This window comes from Sciurus carolinensis, chromosome 1 (assembly GCF_902686445.1).
Source record: "Sciurus carolinensis chromosome 1, mSciCar1.2, whole genome shotgun sequence".
NCBI lineage: Eukaryota > Metazoa > Chordata > Mammalia > Rodentia > Sciuridae > Sciurus > Sciurus carolinensis.
Window position 1 is genome coordinate 180,867,280 of NC_062213.1, and position 26,341 is coordinate 180,893,620.

General features: G+C 44.5%; 1 pseudogene; it reads left to right on the plus strand.

Moving 5' to 3' along the window:
• Positions 1-11,891, plus strand: part of LOC124964571 (suppressor of cytokine signaling 6-like) — a 125,744-nt pseudogene extending 113,853 nt beyond the window's left edge.
• Positions 11,892-26,341: the final 14,450 nt, after the last annotated feature.

The window sequence follows — 26,341 nt, forward strand, 5'->3', positions numbered from 1 at the left end:
TCTGTTGGTGTTCCAGGCAGGTTTATTTGTCATTTCTCTATTCTTCCATCCTAGAGGGCTCAGCAGATGCAGAACCCATGTGCTCTAGCTCCTTCTGGAGGCCCAGGGACAAGCAGAAGCCCCAGTTAGGCCCCTGGGGCCTGGGGTTGACCACTGTGATCAGCTCATCCTGGCTGAACTGCAGCCATGAAGCCTGAAGGGTCTAAGGAATTAGGTGGATGAGCATTTAGGACTTTCATGTAATATCTAATACCCCTATTCCAGCTGTAGAAATTGTGGGTGATGTTTACAATGTGTAGAAACTTCTACATGTGTTTAATACACACACACACACACACACATCCAAATAAACCAACCAACAACAACCACCCAAACTTCCAAGGTACATACCCAAAAATTTATCCTTTATAAGTGTACAAGACAGTGATTTTCAGTGCAGTTACAAAAATAGTACTAGTTTTTATGGCTGAATAATCTTCCACTGAATGGATATACCACATTTTATTTATCAATCCATCTGTTGATGGGTATTGAGGTTGTTTACATTTGGGAGCTTTATTTTTGGCTCCAAAATGGGGTAAGGCTGCTGTGAACACTCTTGTACAAGCTTTTGTGTGGACATATGCTTTTAATCCTCAAGTCATATGCCAATTCTGTGTTTAATTTTTGAGAAACTGCCAACCTGCTGTCCCACGATGGCTGCACCGTTTCACATATCCTCAGCAGTATAGGGAATCCTAATGTCTCCACATCCTCACCAACTTTTTTCATTATCTCTCTTTTTTGTTATAGCCATCCTGGTGGATGAGAAGTGGTATCTCATTGTGACTTTAATTTTCTTAATGATGTCAAGTATCTTTTCATTTGCTTTTTAGCCATTTGTATATTTTTATCTGAAAAATATCTCCTTAGATTCTTTGCTGATTTTGAAATTGGTTTGTCTTTTTATTATTACACTGTAAGTGTTCTTTATATATTCTGAACATCCCTATCAGATATATGATTTGCAAATATTTTTGCCTATCTTGCAATTCATCTTTTTAACTTTTTGGTAGTGTCTTCAAAGCACAAAAGTTTTAAATTTTGATAGAAACCAATTTATTTCTTTTTTTCCTCTTGTTTGTGATTTTTGATGTCATAGTTAAGAAATCATCATCTAATCCAAGGTCACATATACTTACTTCTATGTTTTAGTCTAGAGTTTTGTAGCTTTGGCACTTCAATTTACATCTCTGATTCATTTAGAGGTAAATTTTGCATATGGTGTGAGGTAGGGGTCCATTAATTCTTTTGCCTATATGTATCCATCCAGTTGGCTCAGAATCATTTGTTGAAATATTCTTCTTCCCCTCATTGAGTTGTCTTGACACCCTTGTCAAAAGTAGTTGGTTCACATGTATTTTAAAAGATGTTGGTTTCACACTATATTGCAAATTACCTTATTGGGATCAAAATTATTCCACAGCTTCACATGCCTAGCACAGGTTCTGGCACAGAACAAATGCATAGTAAGTGTTGACTGTAGTCAAATCAACTAAGCCTATGAGACAGGCGTGGTTCAGCCCCTCCTGTATTCAGGGAGCCCCCTGAGATGGAGAGAAGTGATTTTTCCTTCTAGTTCTTGCTTTGCAACTGACCCTGTTGAGCATGACCATTTCTACCAACCACATTTCTGATTTATCTTGCAATTGTGATTCTGTATCTGCCTCCTTGGGACTCAACAAGTGGACAAGCCTTAGCTCCTCTTTAGGCCTGAGAAATCTGCTCTGAAGCTCTGATCCACATCCTTGGTAAGGATGCCCAGTGCTGCGGGCTGGCGTGTGCATCCCTCTGTGGGTTACTGGGGTGGTCTTTTATGTCCAACCTTGCATGTACCTGGGTGTTCTCCAGCATCCCCAGACCTCACCCTGATGACACAATGCAGTGACATTAAAGATGGACTTGGCACTGCCATTCCCCAGAACAAGTGTTTCCATTCTGGCAAGGTCCTTTCCCCTCTTTGGTCGCATGCAGCAGTGTTTCCTCCTACTTGCCAGTACAGTGCAAACATGATTCTGTGGCTTGATTTTTTCCACTTTGTTGTCATTAAATATTTCCCATGTCTCTACACAGCCTTTATATTTCATGTTTGTAAGATTTCATTGTGTTTCTATGCCAGTCCCTTCTTGTTAAACATTTAAGCTTTCTTCCCACACCCCACCCCCACCTCCCAGGTATATAAGCAATACATTTTAGGGAATAAAAATAAAAACAAACCATGCCCCACTCACCAGAATGACAGTTCCAATTTAGATACCCCTTGCAAGACTTGGTGGTTATGAGCTGAATAGACCCTAAATATCTGAAGACTGGCAAACCTGATTCAAAGAATATGCATGGAAATTTACCTGCAGTTTCACGTCTCCATGAAATATGAGATTAAGCAGTTTGCCTGTGCAGCCTAAACTTTTCCAGCTCCCAGTAACATAATCAGGGTCACTGGTGGTTATGTTAGTGAACCAAGAGAGTCTGGGCTGAATGGAAAAGAGGAAGAAGCCCACATAGCAAACCAGAGACATGCAAAACAAGCCAACCACATTCCCTTGGGGAGAGGAACATTGCCAACAATTTTGCTTAATGATCAGAGTGATCATTTATGCTTTGAAGAATACCTTCAATGACACAGAACTTTCCACTGTGATTCTAGTTGAATCTTGCACCCAGAATTCTCAACCAACCCCCTGGACCAGGTCCTGGAGAAATCCAGCCAGAAGAAAAAGCACACCTCTCCTGCTCCCAGCACATGCTTCTGGAAGCAGAGGGAGCAAGAACACATAGGGAAACAAGTTTCCTGTGACTTCTTTATCTGGGCTCTCCACGGCCTTCAGAGCTTGCTCTGCTGGGTGGGTCTGCAGGAAGCTAGGGTCCCCGAAAGCAACGGTTGTGCCCTTGCAATTAAACAAGAAGGCTCCAACTTGACAGTTCCACTGTGAAAGTTTTCAAATAGTGTTTGGAATGTTTACATAATTGTTCAAAAGAGGCTTTTTCAATGTACCTGTTTACACTCTTTCCTTTTGGAAATTCTTTCAGCAATCAGGCCGTGGAGGGCTCTCAGCCTGCACTTGCCGCCCTTGATTGCCGAAGGAGGAATGAAAGGCCCGTCAGTGAATCGCTGGGAAAACATTCCCGAACAAACGCCCTCTAATGAGGGGGCGCCGCTTTTGCAGCAGCGGCGATGGAGGGGGGCGCTGAGAGGCGAGGGGCAGAGCTGGGGGCTGGGAGACCCGAGGACTCCGTTTTGTTGTGGGCTCCCGGGTGGAGAGAGCGCCGGACCCCGGGCCTTTGTGTGCAAATTTCCCACCGGGACCAAGCAACTTTCCACAATTTAATTAAGTGGCTTTAGAGTCCAGAGTTGGCCTAACAAGCTTCTGTTCATGAATGAAAGATTTGTCCCCAGCAGCGGGGGCCCGGCTGGAAACAAAGTGGGCAGCAGTTACCGCTGGCTCCAGCCATTTAACTGCTCACACAGCCGCCCGCCCGGGAGGGGAGCGGGCGGGGAGCGCGGCTGCCGGGGCTGGCGGTCCTTCTGGGACTGGTCTCACCTAGCTCTCAGCAAATATGCCATCCATATGCCCAGGATCACAACCGAATCAGTTCCATCAGGCCTGGCAAAGAGGCATTTTAATTGCTAATATTGCACTGCAGAGCAGCTCAAGAGCTGCCAAGGACCAGCTCTGTAGAATCCGCGGAGACAAACCTGGAGTTCCCATAGGTTGGGTTCAGAAAGAGCCCAGGTGAGAAGCACTGGGAGCTGGCTGTCAGGAGGCCAGAGGAACGGGATTCTTGGTAAGGATGCGTCAAGAAGAAACAGTGACAGAAATGCACCCGCAATGGCGCCTTGGAGCTGGTGGGCCGGGGGCCCTTTTCTCATCCATTATTTCTGAGAAGGGGCAGCTGGAGTTTTCCACAAAGGCTGCTCTGTGCAAAGGAGGCATCCCCCCTTACCTTAGAACAAGACAGGTTTTCTAGAAAGAAAAAAAAAAAAAAAAAGTGCAAGCTGGAAGGAAGAGGGAAGGGCTGGCTGCAGCTGCAAAGGGTTCCTTAGCTCTGGTTGTTGAGAATTCCTGCGCTCGGCCATGGTCGGTGGAATAGGTTTGGGATGAAGGTCTTTTGTAGCCACTTTCCAGTGGAGGGTTCACTGAGTGTTTTTCTCTGCCTGTATTTTTAGAAAAAATTATGATGACAGTTGTTAGGTCTCAGGCAGGCAGGCAGCACATTCCATTACAAAGTTAGCATGAAATCAATATGTAAATAACCCTTTCTAACTGGCAGCTATTTTTGAAGGCAGAACGCACCTGATGTTGCAGGTTTGTTCCAGTTCACTTTAAATACCTCTCTGTCCTCTGAATCTGAGAATGTGCTCACAGTCAGAAGATCTTTTCTCCTTTTCACTTGATCTTTGCATCATCCCGGATAGCAGTAATGCCTTCATGCACTTTGTCCTCAAACCTCCTCCATTGTTTAAAAATCAGATTGACAAGACCCTACTCCAGGCTGGGAATGTTAGTTCCCCTTTGGCATGATCATGTTTCAATAGTGAAGGTTGCTCTGGGAGGGCCAGGGGTGGCAGAAGCCTTGACCATCAACCAAAGAAATTAAAGGGGAGAGAAAGCCTAAGAGGCTGAGATCAGGTTTGAATCAGAAATTTAGACAGTCACTGCCAAAATGCATAGAAGTCATTGCCAAGACATGAAAGGTCAGTGGAAACCAGCCATGGGAAGAATCAGGTTAGAACCCATAGGGCAATTCTACAGGGAGAAACAAGTCTCAAGGTACTCTCCAGGGAGTAGGGGTTGACAGCCACGGTCTCTGCAGAGTCCCTTTCCAACAGTGAGTTTTCCTTGTGGTTGGCCCTTTTGAGAAAACAAACAAACAACAACAAAAGCCCAAGTAGCTGTCTTAACAGAAATACTTCTAGAACATTCCATGCAAGAACAAGTGCTAGAAAACCCAGTGTGGCATGTGGTGTCTGTTTTTATTTTCTGAACTCCAGGGGGTGATGACATTCAACCTGGGGTCTGATAATAAAGACCACTGTGATTACTAAGTATCTATTATATATCACTTACTGCTTTGTGAGTTCTTAGGTACTTGAACAGTTCTAGTGTCCTTCCTTATAATTAAACTGAAATCTGCCTCCTGTACCTGAGGACATAGGCCCAGAACAAAGGTTCTTCTTTCCTAGAAGATAGGCAGTATCTTGCTTGGTGACATCTCTACTCCAGGCTAACTATTCCCATTCTTTAATTATCAGAATCCTCTCCTCCACATAGTCACTATTGATTGCCTCCATATTTTTGTCACTGGTGTGTCTCAGGAAGGAACCAGGATCAGAAACTCCTTGTGAGGCATCGAAAGGAGTCTCTCTGCAGGAACAGATGCCTCTGGAGTAGTCTTTCACTTTCCTAGTGCACAACTCTCTGTCTTTTATTGCATGAGGCAGGTGCATTCGAAATTTTATCTGTTCTCCCTGAACCCAGAAGTCAGAGCTAGGGTTGATGGGAATGGGGAGATATTCCAGGAAAGTTGTGTCAGCTTGGAATAAAGAATTATTTAAAGAAGTATATGACCACGGAGTGACAAGCTTTGAGGGTGAGTGAGAGTCTTGTAGCCTGGAGGTGTCTCAGCAAAGGTGGAGAATTGTAGAAGGTACTCATCATGGAGTAGAAGTTTCCCTAAGGTGACTTCCAACTATGGATTCCAGTCATTCATTCGCTTACGCATTTATTGATGCAGGCCAGATGCAAGATGCCGTTCTAGGCTCTGAAGGGCTGCACACTTGATATGAAGGGTGGGGAAAGGGATGAGATGCAGAGAACCTAAATGAAGCATCTTAACCATCGTAGGAAGACAGTTTTTTGAGGAAATACTGTATGGTTTTCCATAGTGGCTGCTCTGTTTCCTTTCCACTACTAGTGTATAATTTCTCCACTTCCTCGCCAACGCTTTTTATTTGTCTGTTCATTTTTATAGCCATCCTCCTGGGTGTGAGGTGAAGCTCATCGTGGGTGTTGATTTGCATTTCCCTAGCGATTAGTAGCATCAAACAGCTTTTCACGTGCTTACTGGACATTCGTATATCTTCTTTGGAGAAATGTCTATTCAATCCTCTGCTTATTTTTTGACCAAGTTATATATATTTTTTCTGAATGACAGGAATTCTTTATATATTCTAAATATTAACCTCTTACAGGATATATAATTTACAAATATTTTTTCGTACTCTAGGTTGTCTCTTTATTCAGTTGTTTCTTTCAATTTTACAGAAGTTTTAGCTTTTGATGAAGTTCAATTTATTTTATTTTTCTTTTGCTGCCTATGCTTTTAGGGTCATATCCAAAAAATTATTGTCTGAACTAAAATCATGAGGCTTTTTTCCTGTGTTTTCTTCTAAGAGTTTTATGATTTTAGCTCTTACATTTAGGTCTTTAGTTCATTTTGAGTTAACTTTTGTATATAGAGTAAGGTAAATGTATATGTGTACCATGTAAGGTAAGGGTCCCAATTCATTCTTTTGCATATGAACATTTAACACCCAATACTGTTTGCTGCAAAGACTGTCCTTTGCCCATTGAGTGGACTTGCAGCCTTCCTGGAACTTATTTAACTACACATGTAAGGGTTTGCTTCTGTGTGGTCTGTTCTCTCTCACTGGTTTACGCCTGCCTGTCTCTGTGCCGGGGACACACTGCTTTGATTACCCTAATGTTATAATGTTATAGTAAGTTTTGAAGACAGGAAATATGAGACCTTCAAATTTGTTCTTCTTTTTCAGAGTTGTTTCATTATTTGGAGTTCCTTGAAATTTCGGATGAAATTTGAGGATAAATTAACTAACATTTATTGTGTGTGTGTGTGTACATATACATGTGTGTATATATGTAAGTGTGTATCTATGTTATAATACATATAATTGAGGTTAATATTTAGAATATATAAAGGGCAAATAGGAGACAGAGAAAAAGTAAGGCTTGTTTTCTAAGGGAGTACAGCCTTGCAAGAAAAGACGTAACAAATAAATATAAAGTGCGCATGTGCCTTAAGTCATGATGAAAGAACAGGGAAAGGAAGCGAAACTGAAGACCACAGAGCCAGGCTGCTGCTCCTGCTTTTCTTCCCCCCACTGTCCTAGGGATGTAACCCAGGGGAGCTCTACCCCTGAGCAACATTCCCAGCCCTTTTATTTTTTATTTGAGACAGGGTCTCCCTAAGTTGCCCAGGCTGACCTTGAACTTGTGTTCCTCCTGCCTCAGCTTCCTGAGTAGCTGGGATTACAGGTGCGCCTGGTCACCATGTCTGGCCAGGCTGTTTCGAAAAAGGAAAGTTATGGTGGCTTCTTTGAAAGAGTGATTGTTAAAATTATTTTTTCCTGAATGTGGAGACATGGACCGTGCTAAGATAGCCAACCCTGTCTCTTGCTTTCTTGGAGAAAAGGAGGACAGTAAAACACCATGTCCCTGAAATGTCTCTCCAAGTCCCCAGAATCTAGCCAAGTTAGGGGAACAATGAGAGCGAATTTGGGTCAGAATGTCCAGATACATAGTATCCTGAAGGACACTGGCTTTCTCTCATGTATGCTGGGAATTAGGGCAAGTTAGTGTCATCTGTAGAAAGTTGCTTTCTTGCATGCATGCCAAGTTCTTTGGGATGCTGGTCATACAAGGACAAAGCAAGCTAGACTAGTGATGTCACTGCTTCTGTAGCCTCGCTTTCAAAACCCCTTTCTCTTTGGTAACTGGTGCAGGTCAGAGCACCAGGGAGAAGGAGGTGCTTGTCAATTATATGACCAAGTCATGAGGTCAAGAGAAGTTGCCACAACTAAAATACTAGTAGAAATCAAGTTTGCAATGAAACTGCGAAGTCTTTCCAATTAGGAGTTGGTAAGTCTAGATTGGTTTATGATGGTATACAGAGGTGCCAAACATGTGGATTTTGGTTTTTCTTTCATTTAAATTTATTTTACATAGTTATTTGTACTTATGTCTTGGGGTGTTGGGTTTTTGTTTTCAACTGTGGTTTAAAGCTCAGATAATATAAAATTAGCCATCTTTACCATTTTAGTGTATAGTTCATCGTGATAGTATATTCACATGGTTGTGCAGCAGACTCTGGTTTATAGAATCATTCCCAACCATACCATTATATATTTTCATTTTGCAGAACTGAAACTCTCATTAAACAACTCTCCATTTCCCGTTTCCCCACCCCTGACAGCCACCATGCTCTGTTTCTAAGAATTTGACCACTCAAGATACCTCATATAGTTGGACTCATACAGTATGAGTCCTTTGGTGACTTGTTTCATTGAACATAATATCATCAAATTTCATTCATGTAAAATATTTCAGAATTTCCTTCCTTTTAAAAGCTGAGTAATATTTCCTTGTATGTACATACCACATTTCATTTATCCGTTCATCTGTGGAAGGACATTTGGGTGATCTCTAACTCTTGGCTATTGTGACTAGTGCTACTCTGAGCAGGGGTGTACAAATATGTCTTTGATGTAGTTATGTTCTGATGGTCCTTGATTTGGACCCCCTTTAGGAAATCACATGCCTCCACTTACCCCTCACTTACTCCCCTGCCCGGAAATCTGCAAGCTCTAAGGATTATCTTGAATTAATCCTGAACTGTAAGACTTGGAGACTTACTTCAGCGGGTGACAGCTGATCTTTATGGTGTCTGATTACCTCCTTCGGGGATATTGTAGTGACTCTGGTTTACAGAATCATTCCCAACCATACCACTAATGTCTGAAGAAGGTGCTAGAGATTTCAAGAATAAGCTAGTGGCCTCAGAATAGCTTTATGTTCCTCAAGTGCAATTTGAGCTTGTAGCTAATCGATCACATATTTGTCATATGTTCAGATATGGTTCTGTCACTTAATAACTGGGCTTTCAATCATTCGAGATGTATGATAGATAATTCAGCTGGTGTGAAACTGATATTTATTTTTATACTTTTTATGAATTAAGAGACTGCTAAGCAAATTAGTCCTATAAACAAAATTACTGGATGAGGGTGAGAATGTAGCAATTTTTTAAGGGGACAAAACATAACTCAAGGATATTGGCAGTCTCCTTTGTGTATAATCGATATAGTATTTATAGATAAATTTGTCTACTCATTAATGTAACATTGTTAGAACTTCTACTTAGAAGTACTGGTTAATAATGTATATATTTGAGACTAGCAAAATTGCAGTTCTTTTCTTTTGCAAATTAAATGTGGAAAATGTCCCACTTTCAAAATGGGTTTCTGGAAGTATTATTGAAACAATTATTGTTACCGGCAGCTTAGCCCAGGGACACTTCCTGGATGCCGGCTTGCTGGATTCTGCTGGTCACCTGCATAGGAAAAGATTGAAAGATGGAAAAAGGAAAAATGAACTTGATGCTGTTGGTCAAACTGGGGAGAAGTGCACCATCATCGTGACCAGTGGTGAGCCAACTCTGGAGGAAGGGAACTGGTAAAGAAAATCCCTCAGTTGTGAAAATTAACTTAAGTTTCTGGATTCTCTTTTTCAGCGCCAGCTGCCCTTTGCTACTTTTAAAAAGATGGAAATTTTGAAAAAAAGTTTCTTCTATCTTCCTTCAAAGTTGGCTTTGAATAAAACATATTTTTCTATCAATTTAACTCAGAATACTTGTAGAGTAACTAGTGGGGTAACCTAGCCTCTGCCCCCAGTGGAAAAGAAGTTCCACCCCGTAACATTATGAAGTACATCATATTTACCAACAAGAACAACATTAATCTTTCATTCAAAAAACATTACATTGATCCACTACTATGTGCCCAGCATTGCTAAGGCACTGAATGGAATAGGACAGTGGATGTGACCCCTGATCTCAGCCTGACCGCCCGGTGGTTGAGAAGTGGGCAGAGGGCAGCACCTACTCCTCTCCAGGGAGGGTCCTGGAGGAGGCAGCTGAAGACAAAGATGTGGGAGAGGAGGGCCTGACACCCTGGGGCAAGGAGTGGGTGGCTCCAAAGGACAAACGAAACTGGAAAGATACATAGATGCAGCACTGCAGTCTCTCCAGATAGTTTTCCAGAGCGAAATTGATCCCCCTGGATTAGGAAACTAGCTCTAATGAAGATAATTAATCTTAAAATCTTTTAGAAGTTTTTCTTTTCTTTTTTTTTAAATTTAACTTGAATGAAAGTAAAGAAGAAACTGATTTCATGGTTGTTCAAGAATCATCGCTAGCCAGTGACTTTGGGAAAGATGATCCCTTATTTGGTAACTGCTACGGTATAAAGATATGGCCAGATGTGACATTGACAGTGAAGATAAAAAGATGGAAAAAACCAGATCAAACTGTGAGAGCTTTCTGGGTGTGGTGGTGCACACCTATAATCCCAGCAGCTCAGGAGGCTGAGGCAGGAGGATCACAAGTTCCAGGTCAGACTTAACAACTTAGCAAGGCCCTAAGTAACTCAGGGAGACCCTGTCTCTAAATAAAATATAAAAAAGGCTGGGGATGCAGTTCAGTGGTTAAGTGCCCCTGGGTTCAATCCCCAGTATTAAAATCCAAACCAAAACAACAACATAAAAAGCGTGAGCTTTATAGGTATTTTGAAAAGGTGACTTTCCAGGAAACAGAAGTCAAAGGCAGGAGCCGCATGACCTGGGGAGCTCTGCCCACCAGGACTCCTCTCCTCCCGGCACCTATCATTAAAGCTACCAGGACTCTGAGGTGGATCAGATCCACTTCCCTCTGTAGTCGAGACTAGACCCCTACACGCTGGCCTCTCTAACCTACAAACTCTCAGACATAGATGGAAACGGAAGCGAGAGTCAAAGGTCTGGTTCACACCCTGTCCTTCACTGAACGGGGTTCCATAGGATTCTCATGACCTCCAGTCTGAAAGTGTGTGCCAGGAGTAAACCAATTCACTCAAGAGTTCAGGTTCTCCCAGCGGATGACGTCCACCTGATGAGCATGTGCCTATGGCTATTGGACTTGTGCCTTAGGACTCACTCAGTCCACATGCCTTTTGAGAGGGGGTGTGTCTTTGGAAGGATCACACAGCCATCACGTGGACATTTCTTTGCTCATGAAGATGGCCACGGTTCCTCCTCAAGTGGGAGGGAATATTTTTTGCTGAAGATGAAAATCAGGTAGACCAGGACCTGGTCATTGCCCCAGAGATCTTTGTGGACCAGTCTGTGAACAGCTTGTTGATTGGCACCATGGGAGTCGTGTTGCAGAGCCCAGAGCAAGTCACGATGACATCCCTCCACTCTTGCCATTGCTACCACCAACGCAGACAAATCAAATCCAAAGGAACTTCAATGCATTCACTGGCACAGATGCCCATGTGGCTGAAAGTATGTGCTGTCATTTGAATTTTGATCTTAGCTCCGCTCCTGGGTTTGCAAGTGTTTATAACTCTGTGCAAAGTAGTAGTGATCCCATGGTTGTGACAAGCCCTACAGAGGAGCTGAAGAAACTTGCAAAACAAGGACAGTCTTGGGGACCAATCAGATATCGGGAGGCAGCAGGGAAGCTAGCAAGTGTGCCAGATGGTTCTTTTCTTGTTCAGGATAGTTAGGATGACTGTTATTTTTTAAGCTTGTGCTTTTCCTCCCTGGTAAAACACTTCACTCTAGGATTGAATTCTCAGATGGTAGGTTTAGATCATATGAACAACCAGCTGTGGAAGAATGTACATCTATGGTTGATCTAATCAAGCAAGCAGGGACTCTGAAAATGGAGCTTTTTGATGTTCAAGGTCTCAGTTTCGCCAGTCTGCAACTTACCCTGTCAGACTGACCAGTCCAGGTCTGCGGTTCAGGTTCTCTGGGGTACCTGTGTCATTCATCAGACATCAGTATTCCTGAACAGACTTATTTCAGAAACCGCTTTTGCCAAACAAATGAAGCCTTATTTACAGGAGACACACTACTGAAAGATTGAGAACCCTGCATCTTGCAATTTGGAAATTAAAAAAAAAAAGAGAGAGAGAGAGATTGAAACACAGTTTACACACTTTGCTTGCCATCAGAATCTCTTGCTGCCGTAACTATTTTAATTTTAGGTGTGAAAGAGTCATCAATTTGTTTAGGGGTGGGAAAATGTCTATAAGGTGTCTGGGGTTTATTTTGGTTCGTAAAAAGAATGTCTTGAGGTTCTCGAAGTGTGAGTTATCTTTCATTAACGTGCAGAACAATCACAAGGCGAATGATCAGGTTCTCCTTAATGCCCCCACAGTCCTGTGTCACTGTTCCCTGTGATTTTTACTCATTAAGAGCACATTTCATGTATATTCAACCCTAAATAAAGTTGAACGGAACTTACAGAATGAAAATCGCTCTGTCTTTTTAAGTGACCCATTTTCAAAAGTTAGTGTTGAATGAACATATGTGTGTGATAAAACACAGAATTTACATATACACTGAAAATGATTTTTAAATCTCATACTTAAAAAAAGATTTATTTAGAATTATGAATTGACAACATTTTGGTTAATGGGATGCAAATCAGCAACATATCTTTTACAACACTTCTAAATTATTTTTAAGGTTGTGCTAATATTTTTGGTTGTGAAAAGTTGAGATATTTCTGTTGCCTTCATTTTCATTTTGTGGTTTGTCTATTTTAATAAGTGGCCTTACATTTAAAAACTGTAAAGAAATATATACCACTAACTTAGAAATTGTTGCCTTTTCTATCATCAAACTGGGGTACAAATTGGCATAAATAAAGACCTATGGAATTAGAATGATGGTTATAGAAATAGGAGATGAGAACTGTTTCCTGAGATAGCAAGTGTGTGTGTGTGTGTGTGTGTGTGTGTGTGTGTGTGTGTGTGTGTTTGTGTGTGTGAGATCTCTGCTTTTCCTCTGGTTAAATGTTTTATCTGTGATCTCTTCAGTCAACATTTTCTTGGCGAACTTGATTGTAGAACCATTTTTCTTAAATGAACTGGGTTCTCTTACAACATTAAAGTTCACATTATGTTTTTTTAAAATCAACCCTGACCTCCAGAGCTTACCCTTTAGCTGGAGGGAGACAAACAGTAATAAATAACAGCTAAATGAGTAAGATGATTTCAGACAGTGAGAAATGCAGTGGAGGCCATAAAAGAGGGTCCCATCATGGTGGGAAGGGGTGCTTTCTTCTTTAGATCAGTAGGTCAAGGGGAGGGAGATCTACTCACGAGGGTGACATTTGAGCTGATCCAGAAACATAAGAAAGAACTAACGATGTAACTGGGGCAGAACATTCTGAGACAGATGCTCTAGGATCTGTAGCATAAGGAATAGCAAGAAACATTACAAGGAACAGCGGGTTTGGGGTGACTGGCTGAATCATGGTAAGATAAAGGAGAGGGTGTATGCAATGAGGTTGAGGACACCGCTCAGGCCAGCTTGCAGAACACCGCACACCAAGCACGGAATGTTTTATTCTACATGCATTGGAAGCCAGGAGCACGGCACATGCCTGTAATCCCAGCGGCTTGGGAGGCTGAGGTAAGAGGATGGCGAGTTCAAAGCCAACCCCAGGAATGGCAAGGTACTAAGCAACTCAGTGAGACTTTATCTCTAAATAAAATGCAAAATAGGCTGGGGATGTGGCTCAGTGGCGGAGTGCCCCTGAGTTCAATCCCGGTACCCCCTCCCCCAAAAAAGAAACCAACTAAACGCATTGGAACCCACGGCAGTGACAGGCTCTGGTGTGTGCCTTAAAAAGACATTCTCAGAGTTTTATAGAGAGTGGGTGTCCACGGGGAAGGGAGGAAGCAGATGGTGTACCTAATCAAGGGCAGGTTCTCGAATGAAAGTCTGGGGCACACGGAGATTAAGAGTGGAATCACCCACTCTCTATAAAACTCTGAGAATGTCTTTTTAAGATTCCAGGGTTCAAACCCCAGCACCGCAAAAAAAAAAAAAAAAAAAAAAGAGTGATTCCAACTCAGTTATTGTAAGCATCTTCTTTTTTTCCTCTCGGTGTACCTGCTTCTCTATCCAAATCCCACCCTCGCCACCCTGTCCCTACCTTTCTGAGCCCAACAGTCCCTGGGGCAGAGGTTAAGAACCTAAAAGTTACCTCGAAATCACCCAGGGAGCTGCCTGGGGGAATGGTGCCCACTCTTACTCACGGATATTCTCGCTTGGTGGTCAGGGGTGAAGTCTGAACCCATTTGTTTCTTTGTTTAATCTACACAGGTGATTGTGTTGGGCACTGAACAAAGTCCCAGGAGGAGACAGGTAGTGATGGGACAGGGTGTTGTACAGAAAGTAGGGAAGGGAGGAGCGAGCATGACTTTGCCCTAGAGACTCTCCATGCAGTAGTGAAGACCAGAGGCTGTTCACCATTAATTAATTAATGAATTAAATATAAGCAATCGGTGCTGATGCTGATGTGGGGTAGAACCGCAGGTAAGAGGCCCCTGCTGTGCAGAGGTGGAGGCTGCTTGGTGGCAGGGAGCAGTAGAGGCCCGACTGCAGGACTGAGCCCTAGGGCTTTGTTAATGACAATTGATGGAATCATTTGGCCCCCTCCACTGACTGTGTCATTAATAAATGGCTTCCCAGGTCCCTGCCTCCCACCCCCAGTGGACACCAAGGACAGATAGGAGAAAGCCTCTGGCAAGGCCGTCCCAAAGGCTGAGGAGGCCACAGCAGGAGGCAGGGACCTCACTCACTGGGATCCCAGCTCGGCCCTCACCGCATCTGAATTCCTGAGTGTGTTCTTGCTCTGCCACTTTTCTCTGGGTCACCAGTACAATAAAATAGGAACAGTGCTCTGGATGTGCAGGCAAGATGAAAAACAAAAGGCCTCATTTTTCAGGAACCCATTTGCCATTTGCCCCACTCCCCATACCATACTCCCCAGGGCAGCAACTGGCAGGTGCAGAGAGAATCTGAGTTCTTCTCACGGAACTTCTTCATGGGTGGAGGAACAGAAAACAGAATTTGGGATGGGAAGGAAGGGGTATAGACATGTAAAAATTATAGGTTGTATATATCTGCACTGCTTTTTTCAATTTATAGGAAAACAAACCAAGTTGGTAAAAAAATCAGCCAAGGGGTATTTGCCCTACATAAAAGTTCCCCAAGGGACTTCTTTAAATTGCAACATGGTGCTGGGTGCAGGGGTACACACCTGTGATCTCAGCGGCTTGGGAGGCTGAGGCAGGAGGATGGAGAGTTTGAGGCCAGCTTCAGCAACTTAGCAAGGCCCTAAGCAACTTAGAGAGAGCCTATCTCAAAATACAAAAATTTTTAAAAGTGGTTAAGCTCCTCTGGGTTCAATTCCTAGTTAAAAAAAAAAAAAAAATTGCAAGGTGTCTTCATTATTGTGAGTCAGTAGGTGGAAAAGACACAGTTGATATCAGGACTTTGGGGGCCATCCCAGGGCACTCTGTTTTTTAACTGGGTGGAATGTGGACCATCTAGCCAAGTTCCTACTTTCTCTGAGCTGCTCCCAAGCTCCCTACTCGTTACTACTGTGGGCCTCCTGGTTCGGCCTCTGCATCTTGTGGAAGGTGCTAAAGCACTTGACATTTAAAATTTATCAGCAAAGTTAAAAAAAATATCTAATGTGAATTAAATGGGATTTTTAATCCCCTCAACTGTTGCCATCAGTATAATCACTAACAGAATGAAATCAGAATCAGTGGAGGAAAATATTAATCATGCATTTGCATCTATTAAACATAATGCAAAAGAGAGCAGGTTGCCGGCTCCTGGGTGATTTGAGAACATGTGTGAGGCAGGCGACTGTGGGTCACTGGGAGAGAAGGGTGGTGTTCCAGGGTGCCGGCCCCTTCCCGCCAGCGTTCAGGTCTTGGGCTTGCACAGTCTGCAGAGGCCCAGGCTGCTGCAGGCGATGAGGCAGAGAGCTGATAAACAAACAAACCCCTTCCTGCCCACAGCCCTGAGCCTGGGTTTGGATCATGGGGGAACTTGTGGAAGACATGGGGACCGTGAGCCTCTGGTTATTTAGCAAAAGGGACATGTGTACCAAGGAGCTCCCCTGGGTGGGAGTTCATTTCTGACTCGATGAAATTAGAACTAAGTCAGGTAGCCAGCGGAGGCCAGGAGGGGGCTGAAAGCAGGTCTTCAGGCACTGCCATCAGCAGCATTGGCCCCACCTGGTAAAAGAGAGACCATGACATCTTGCAGGCTTGGGTACAGGACCTGTCATGGCGTGCTCCTTGCTACCTCTCCACCCTCATCTGCTGCCGATTCCTCCTTTCTTCTGGTCCTGGAAACCTGGGTTCCTTTGGGAGAGTAAAAGCATGAATCTAGCCCTAAGTGTTTTGAATAAGACAAGTAAAACAGGGCAGACTTTCTCAGCCATATATTTTATTTTATTTTATTTTATTTTTGCCGTGCTGGGGATCGAACCCAGGGCCTTGTGCACGCAAGGCAAGCACTCTACCAACTGAGCTATCTCCCGGCCCTATGTTTTATTTTCAAAAGTGCAATAATATATTCATGCATTTATCTGCCATGTTAGTGAATATCTGAGTGCCTGCTATGGGCCAAGCACTGTTATAAAGCCATGAATGTAATAACGGTATAAAATAGCAACCCTTTGCTCCTAGGAGCCCATAAACTGATCAATGATACTAAAGAGAAAATCAGGCCATGCGCTCAACTGTATGAGAAATATGAGGATTTTATAAATGTGGCATCTACAACCAGTGGAGAAATATGGATGATTCTGTATGTAATATTAGGATAACTGGTTTGATATTTGGGAAAAACATTAAATTGGGCCCCTACCTCACACCACATTTCAACAAATTCCTGAATGGATCGAGGGTATGAATGTCAAAATGAGTTTTCTGTCTTTGGCCTCATAAATTTTAATCAACTCTCCATTTTGGTCCCCTTTCCACACCAGTGGTCATGAACTTGGATAGTGAAAGGATCAGCCATGTCATTGAAATAAAGCACATAGTCCTGCAGGCACTGAGTAACTGGAAAACATTTGTTCCAAACATCTTGAAAACACAATAAAAATTAAAATCCTAATAGCAGCAGTTAATCTTTGTAGATCTAGTGTCTTAGCCTGTTTTGTGCTACTGTAACAGAATATTTGAGACTGGATAGTTTATAAATAACAGATATTCATAGTTCTGGAGGCTGGGAAGTCCAAGATTAAGACAATACCATCTAGTGAGAGCTGTTCTCTGCTTCCAAGATGGCACCTGGAATGTTGCATCCTCCAGAGGGGGAAACACTGTGTCTTGCCCTGGTAGAAGACAGAAGGGTAAGGGGGAGAAATTCATCCCATCACATATTTTTATGAGCATCATTAATTCCTTCATGAGGACAAAGCCCTCAGAATCTAAACACCTCCCCAAAAGTCCCACCTCCCAACATTTTTCACAGAGGATTAAGTTTAACATTAACATGGGAGGAGAGGAGGATGAAAACATGTAAACCAGAGCATCCAGGCACTTTCCTAACTACTTTATGTGAATTTACTCATTAAATTCTTCGTAACTGTCCTGTGTGATGGGTCCTATTGTTACAAAGAGACAGAAGCACTGAGGAATTAAGGGCAAGACACAGTGTTTCCCCCTCTGGAGGATGCAACATTCCAGGTGCCATCTTGGAAGCAGAGAGATCTCACTAGATGATATTGTCTTAATCTTGGACTTCCCAGCCTCCAGAACTATGAATATCTGTTATTTATAAACTATCCAGTCTCAAATATTCTGTTACAGTAGCACAAATTCCTCAGTGCTTCTGTCTCTTTGTAACAATAGGACCCATCACACAGGACAGTTACGAAGAATTTAATGAGTAAATTCACATAAAGTAGTTAGGAAAGTGCCTGGATGCTCTGGTAATTTAAGTAATTTACTTAAATAACATATTTAGTAAATACTGAGCCAATCTGGAATCCAGGTGGCCTGACTCCAGAACTTCAGCTCTTAGCCCCACATTCTACCTCATTAATAGACCCAAAAAACACACACATGGGGCAGAGCCCAGTCCGTGATGCAGTTTCCAACCTGGCCAGGACCCTCAGCTGCTCCCGTGGTTTAGCTATCTCCTTCCTGCTGGCAACTCCACAATCCTGTCTCACAATCAACCTGGAGTTGCTTCCAGGGCTCCATGTGGTGTTGACATCTTCCGGATCCCACCTGGCTTCCCAGCCCCTTTGTATTCACCAGGTCTGAGTGGGCCTCCTTCACACCTGTCTCAAACTGTTCCTTCCTCAGAGGGTCACTCTCTTGCCTCCTGTGCTCTCCTCATACATCTCTCAGGTCCTTCCCAAATGTCACCTCAGCTGACCCACGATGATTACTCATGTAAAACTACCACCCTCCCCTGGAACACTCCCAGGCACACATTTCTGGTTGATTTTTCTCCATACCACTTGTCACCACCTAACATGTCACGTTGTCCATCCGTCCATCCGTTCCTCCGTCATTCATTCATTCATTCATTCATGCTCATTGTCTATCTCCCTAACACATAAGCTCTGTGAAGGAAATTCATCTTTTTCCTCTATGGTATCTTCAGTGGCTGGAACAGCAACTGCATAGAATTCCACCAGGAGATGGAATGAATGAATGAATGGTGGTTCTTTCTCACATAATTCTCTAGACGTCTTGTATTTTTCTCTTTTAAAACAATTCAGATTTTGCACACTACTCTGTAATAGTTCCAATTTTATTTTTTAATTAAAAACATTTTTTAGATTGTGCTCCCTACTTCCGGAACAAATGTTCAAGTGACATTAACTTTCCGGGTTACGTTTCCCCTTTGTCTTGAGCTTCCTGTGTAGGAGTAAGGGCTGGGCTGGCCCTCTTTATTTTTTTTTATTTTTCCCAAACCAAACCATAACTTTCCCTTTCCCTTTTTTAATGCTTTTCTTATCCACCTTTAAAAAATGACATTTTGCTTATTTTTTTCATTCTTTCACTTTCTCTGCCGTTTGAAAGTTCTTTCTTTCATGAATTTGCCTAATAAATATGTACCGAGTGCCCCTTAATAAGGCAATTGTCAAATAAAGGTGGCCTTATTCATATGACAGAACATCATTCACCAGTTAAAAGGAATAAATTAGATCTCTATATGCCAAAGGACAGATCTCAAAAATAAAACCGAGACAAGCAAGATGCAGAACGGCACACACTGGATGGTAGCACTTGCAGAGGATCTTATGGTCTCCCCACTTCCCCTTCTTCTGCAGGTATCCACAGTGACCTATGCAGCCTGTGGGCTTTGGGTGGGGACATCCCAGGACAAGGCTTGTGACTATAATGCCACCCATGACCATAATATCTGGTTCAGGGATAGTCACATGAACCACGTTAGACCCTGAGAAGTGAGGAGAAGCTTTGGGGGACTTCCTGGTGGGACAAGCTCTTCTCTTTTCTGAGAACACTTTCTGAATGGCCCCCTGCCTTCCTGTTCCATGACAAGGCATGTGCTCCTGGGGATACTGACAGCCACCTTGCAACCTGCTGACCCTAGGATGAAGGTGACACTATGGAAAGAAGAGCCAAAAGTCAAAGGAGAGAGGGTCCTTGATGCCATCGTTGGACTGATAAATCAGATCCACCTTGACATCCTCTTGTTGGTTGAACTTTTCTATGATGAGAGTTAGTAAATCCTCCTCAAAGTCTAGTCAATTAGAGTTGGACTTTCTGTATTTTCAGCTCAATGGATACAAACCAATACGTTAGATAAATTAAAAACACATGTAATAGTCTGAGTTCTAGAGCACATACATGTGGAAGTAAAATATGAAGTGTGGACTGAAAATACACAAGCTCCATTCATGACATCGCTTCCCCTGTTGGGTCTGGGAGGATCTCTGAGAAGTCAGTCCAGGGGGGCACACCTGTCGAGTGCTTTCTAGGGGTCAGGCAGGTGCTATTCTCAAACTTTCACAACCATTAACTCGCTGAATCTTCACGTCAGCATTCTACAAGTTTTACAGAAGGGGAAACTCAGGCACAGAAGGATTAAGTATCTTGTCCAGGTCAACTGGCGAGTAAGTAGAAAAACTGGCTCCAGAGTCTCTTAGTTTTATGTTTCTTTAATAGCTCCACTAAGGTGATATCAACGTTATCCATAATGAATTCTGGATTTATTGTTGCTGTTGTTTCAGAGTAAAGCTAATGTGACAAAACCTTCACAATCATTTGTCCTGGAAGGGGATACGCATGTGATAGTCTTAGTAGTCTCTGTCCTTCTGTGTGTGTGTTTTTTGTTTTGTTTTGTTTTTTTTCACATTTCTTAACAGAAAAATGAAGCCAGGAGAGGCTCCTGTCCTCCAGGAGTCTCAGCCCTTGGACCCAAGAGCAGCTGCACAGACTGAGTTGTGCCAGAGAGCTGTTGGGACAGCACTGTGGGAGCCACGTGGAAGAGAGGCCACATCTCATCTGGGTAAACATGGACAGCTTGGTAGCAGTTATGGCTCTGGACGCTGGGCCCGGAAATGAGGTCCAAACACAGTCACACACAGTGTGGAGGGCCAACCAGCAGCCAGGGGATTGGGCAGAGAGGTGGGAAAGTGCAGAGGAGTTGAATTTGGCCGGAGCTGAGGACATGTGGTGTGGGGACTGAGAGGGAATGTTGCTAAAACTCAGCTGAAGCCAGACAGTGACAGTGGTGGACTTCTGCTTCCCACCTAAAATGACAGCCTTTTGTTTGGAGGGGCTGGCTGGACCCTCTGGCGCTCCCTTCCTCTCTAGCCTGCAGATCTCATGAGCTGCCCATCCGGCTGTTGTGTTGCATCTCCAGATGTTCTCTGGGCTCCCACTGTGAATTATCTGCCGACCCAGCACTAGCCCCTTCCCCAGCACCCCAGGAAGCTTTCAATGTAAACATACAGCCACATTTAAACTGGCAAGACCTTGTCTGCCTGGGAAGCTGTATTCAGATGGATCTGCCTGGACTCTATTTTGGGCACCTAGCCGGCTCAGGGTCACCTGCACAGAAGCGGGTGAGATGTCCTGGGGCCATCCACAATGGCTCCTGACAGCCTCGGGAGGGACACAGATGCAGGCTAGCATGTAATTAGTGCCAGGAACGCAGCTCTCTGATCACTTTCCCTCAAGAACGTGCCTCTCTGGCTGAGAGGCAGATAATGGACAATCACAGGAGATCCTTGATTACGGCTCGATTGAGCTTATGGGAGCTCCAGACGGCTAATGCAATTGTGGCTTCCAAACCGTTCCATGGAGGGCATTTCCATATGGGCAGGGAATTAAATAAAGCTGTCCTGAACACTTTGCTGGGCTTGTGCCTCTAGTATCTGGCTGGATACAATCTTCCGCTTCAAATGACCTCAACAGAGACTATAGGGAGTGGTCATGACCCAAGACGACAAGGCCAGCTTCCTCCTTAATTACTGTCACATTTCTCCTTTAGGGCTCTTGACCTGCCTGGCATTAGCTTTTTGCTCTCTTTCCTGGAGCCAGACACCCACTCCTTGCCTCCAGCCCCCAGTCGGCTCCATAGCTCCAGGCTTTGGGTTTTTCCAGAAACATTGACTTGAGTAAGCAGAGAATTCTGCTGGACACACTCACAGAGAGATGGATCACTGGTGGGTGGTGGAGGTGATTCGGGAAAAGCAAGGGATGCAGCCCTGGTCTCAGGCCAGGTCATCTGAGGGTCATTCCAGGTCTGCCTGACCCATGCCTGGCCAATACCTCCCCCTTTCTGGACCCCAGGATCTCTGCAACAGAAGGGAAAAGGCTGGATGCTTTCTAATGTCTAGGATTGAACTGATACTCTCACCCACAAAAACAATAATGTGAAACAGAGTGCTGAGTTGACTTTCCGGAGGTCTTGAAATGGTGGCTAAAGACCTCTCTAGGGCTTCCAGAAGTGGGCCAGATTGGTCCCCAGCCTTTCCCTGCCATCCTTCTTCAGCCATTTAGACAGAAGAACTACAGAAGGAGGGAATTTGGAGGAGCCGTGAGCTGCTTAGCTGCAGAAACTTCCAAGATTGTTTGGTGATGTCCAGGAGTGCAGCACAGGGGGAGAGTTCTTGGAGAGGTTGGCATGCATGTTCTGGAATGTACAGGAACATAGAAACTGGGGTGCCTGGAGAATTCTGAAGGCAAGCAGTGGCTGGAGGTATTTGCAATCATGAGATTGCATATGATTGTGCAACACGGCAGTGAACCATGGGTAGTCAGTGGGGAGAGTGGGCACTGTGGAGGATAGCTGTGCTTAGGTGGTCTCAGGGGGCGAAGACACTCTCTGCCTTGCAGGCAAAGGACTTCGTTGGCAGAGGTCCTGGAGTGGGAAGAGGATTGCAAGAGGTCAGCCAGGGGGTACTTGCTCACATCACAGACTGTTCGGGGTGAAGGTCCCAGAAAAAACTCTCCCCAATGAGGGAGCCAGCATTTGAGTCGCATCAAAAGCATCTATGTCAACCAGCATTGGCCAAGAGAGAAGTAAAGGACCAGTTAGGTTAAAGACTTCTATTCTTTCTTTCTAACCCCTACTCCTCCCGCCTGCATTCTACAGTAGCCAAGAGGAACAGAGACATGAGAACAAGAAGAGAAAGAACAAGGTGTGATACATTTCCAGGTCCAGTAGGCCACAACCCCTTCTCCACGTCCAACGGGCCATACCCCTTCCTCCAGGTCCGGTAGGACACACCCCCTTCTCCAGGTCCAGTAGGTCACAACTCCTTCTTCTTGTCCAGTAGGCCACGCCCCTTCTCTGGGCCCAGCAGACCACACCCACTTCCTCAGATCCAGTAGACCACACCCACTTCTCGGACCCCAGGATGAATCCTGAGCTGGGCAAGGGGAAGCAAGATTGAAGTTTCAATTCTGGCAGTTTTGGTTATCTTTGGGTTCATTAATGCCTGAAAATAAGTCATCTATGAAACAGAGAATGTCCTAAGACTACAGGAGAGAGGAAAGCTCTGTGTTCTGCCTGAGAGGGGTTCAGGGGAGAGAGGGAAACTCAGAGCATGTCTGAAGAGCGGAGAAAGACAAAGTCATTTTCTGTTCGCATGCCCACAGATTCACACTGTTCAATGAGCAGTCTCCTTAACTAATTTCCTGGTTCAGTCTGTCACCACGTGCAGTTTGGTTTAGTTCTGGAAGTGGAACGACACACCTTATACTGGGCAGGCGCAGAATACATTAACTTGGCCCCAGTCGACCTTCCCTGCTTCCTCAGAGGCTTTGCGTTCTCGCTTCTGTGGTCCTTTGCGTGCTATCTGCCACCCTGGCCCTTCTCTCTGGGCTCACATTCCGTATCTGGTCCACCCCGTCTAGACATCGCGCCTCCTGAGAGCAGGGAGACGGCAGCTCTGACGCTTAGCCTACAGAACTCTCTGCTAATGGAGCTGATGACTGTCTGCCCCATCTGCATTTCTTTGGAATCACAGTCTTTGGGAGAGTAATGGTAAAAACAAGCTGGAGCCCAGGCTCAGGGGGTTTGGGGTAGCAGACAAAACCCCAGAGAAAAAAATGAGAAGCTGAAGGCACAGGGAGCAAGGCTCAGCCCAGCTAAAAGCTGGGAATCAAGGTCAAGTTCCCACCAACACAATGATGTTGCTGCTGAGGTCCAAGCCTTGGCTAGAAGTTCTCAAATTCCTACTGCCTGAGCTCAGGGTTAGGCTCCCGAGGGCACAGGTGAAGATGGGCAGGTTCTAGAGCTAGGTGAAAAGAGGCGGGGCCAGTTGGCCAGACCTCCGCAGGTTTCTCACGCTCCCCTGTTGCCCGGTTGCTGTGCTTCCCTTATAAAAGGGTCGAGTGCTGCGATTTGTACATGCTCGTCCACAAAAGCAAGGAGATAAACAGTGGTTGCTGCAGGCTTTGGTCTGAAATCATTCCAAGCTACTGGGGTACTCGGGGGTTCTTGGTCAGGCTGCTAGGGCCTTGTGAAATCAGGGAAGGGCCAGAGAGAAAGGTTTGGGGAGCCCCTAAGCCAGGGAAATCCACCACCATCCCACAAACCCACACACACAGCAATCTTCTTAATAGTCACACTGAAGTTATATAATTATATGAGGGATTTTGATGGAATTTGTATAATTACAGTGGAGGAAGCTGAGCATTTCAGCAAGCAAGACGCTCCTGTCGCTTCCTGCACACAGTCAGGATATTTACCACCTGCATCATCCCCAAGGGTCTGTGCCCCTGGGGAAACTTTCAGCGTGGAGGAGTGTGCGAATTGGCAAGGGAGAGCTCTCAGCCCGGGAGGATGGAGGAAGCTGGGGAGGAGGAGGGGAGGTGGAGCAGAGCTGCCATTCTGACCCCGGCCATCAACTTGGGACTGCTTGACTTGCATGAAGTGTGACTTTGCAGAGAAATTCAAACCCCAGGCGCAGGGACAGCTGGCTCCAGTCCTTCCCACACAGCGATGACTCAGGCAGGCCAGCCCCACTGCAGGCAGCTTTTTCATGGCTTGCTAAAAGAATGCTGTGTTCCTGGTCTGATTTCTTTGGGGTTTAACTGAAGTCCTCTTCGGCATGCACCAGGGATTCTAATTCAAGTTTCCTTGGGGTGTCTTGAGCATAGTCGGTTCATCCCAGTGACAGGAGGTGGCTGTTTCAACAAAACAAATTATTATTGCAGTGACGAGGCTGGGTCAGCACATGGGAGAAATCGTCTACTTTCCACAAAAGGAACCGCCGAAGCCTCTTCTTTTAGCGTTTGAATTATAAAATTAAGCAAATCTGTGGGAGAAAAAAAATGTTAAATCAAGTTTGTTGTGGTTAATTTTGGTTGCAAGGAATAACCCTTATCGAACCATCAGGAACACAGGGGGAGTATAGGAAAGAGATTTGCCATGGAGTCTATGGACTGGAAAATGGGGCTCTCCCAAAGCCCCGCTGCTGGCTGCTCAGCTTCCCTGAAACTGGAGTTGGAGGGAATTTCAAGTCCAAGAGAGCTCTGTGTAGGGGCGGGGTGGGGCTCAGAAGCAGCTCTCCATGGTCCTGCTCTACTGTAGCATCACGGTCCAGGGTTGGGTTTGAATTGTGTTTCCCCCAAGGATAGTTGAAATACTAACTCTTGGTACCCATGGTACCTGTGAATGTGACCTTATTTGGAAATGGAGTCCGCAGAGGTAATTGTTTTAGTCAGCTGTTTCATTGCTGTGACCAAAAGATCTGTCAAGAACAATGTAGAGGAGGAAAAATTTATGCAGGGCTCATGGTTTCAGATGACTCAGTTCATAGATGGCCAACTTCATTGCTCTGGGCCCAAAGTGAGGCAGGACATCATGGAAGAAGAGTGCAGAGGAGGAAAGCAGCTCAGGACATGGCCATCGGAAAGTAGAGAGAACTCACTTACCAGGGACAAAAATATATACCCTGAAAGCTTGCTCCAGTGACCTACCTCCTCCAGCCACACCCTGCCTATCCACGGTTACCACCCAGGTAATCCATCAGTAGATTGATACATTGATTAGGCAAAGGCTCTCTTAACCCAATCATTTTACTTCTGAACTTTCTTGCATCGTTGCACACATGAACTTTTGGGGGACACCTCATATCTAAACCATAAGAATAATTAATTTAAGACAAAGACATGCAGGTCTAAATTCAGTCACTGGTATCCTTATGAGAAAAGACTCAGACACACAGAACAGGAAGGGTAAGATAACCATCTGAAGGTGAAGGTGGAAATTGCCAAAAAGCACCATGGACTGCCAGCAGTCACCAAAAGTTAGGAGGCAAGAAAGGATTCTTCCCTAGAGTCTTCTGAGGAAGGAGCACAGCCCTGCTGTCACCTTGATTTTGGACCTCTTATCCTCCAGGACTGTGAGACAATAGGTGTGTAGCGTTTTAAGCCACCCAATATGCGGATATTTCTTATTGGAACACCAGGAAATGAAGACACCCAGTTGCACACCATGGCTCTGCTAGCAACTGGCCTCCTCTTTCTTTGTTTTGTATTCAGGTTGTTAACACAGAAAGAATCTGTCCAGGTCATCTTTTGTGGCTGTTCTATAGACCAGCTGCCCTTGATGGCTCAGGGGTTGCCTGGACTAATCAGCTGTAATGGGATGTGGTGGGGTTAACTGAAAGAGGGCAGGACAATCTAAGCTCAAAAGCTGGCAGAGATCAAGCCTCCTGAACACGTCTAGCATACCCAGGCAGCTGGTCAGGACTAAAGGGAGGTCTTACAGAGCTTCATGTCTCCTGGAGAGTTCTTGTTTTGTATTCCTTCCTTTTCCAGTTCCACACATCAACCTAGTCCCTTCTTTTCACCGTTAATGTCTGAAGTATACACACACAACACATTTTACTGGAGGTTCTGTAGAAAATATAGGGATTTGAGTCCTGGATTATGATTCATGTATTCTGGACATGGGGCATAGCTCAGTAGTGA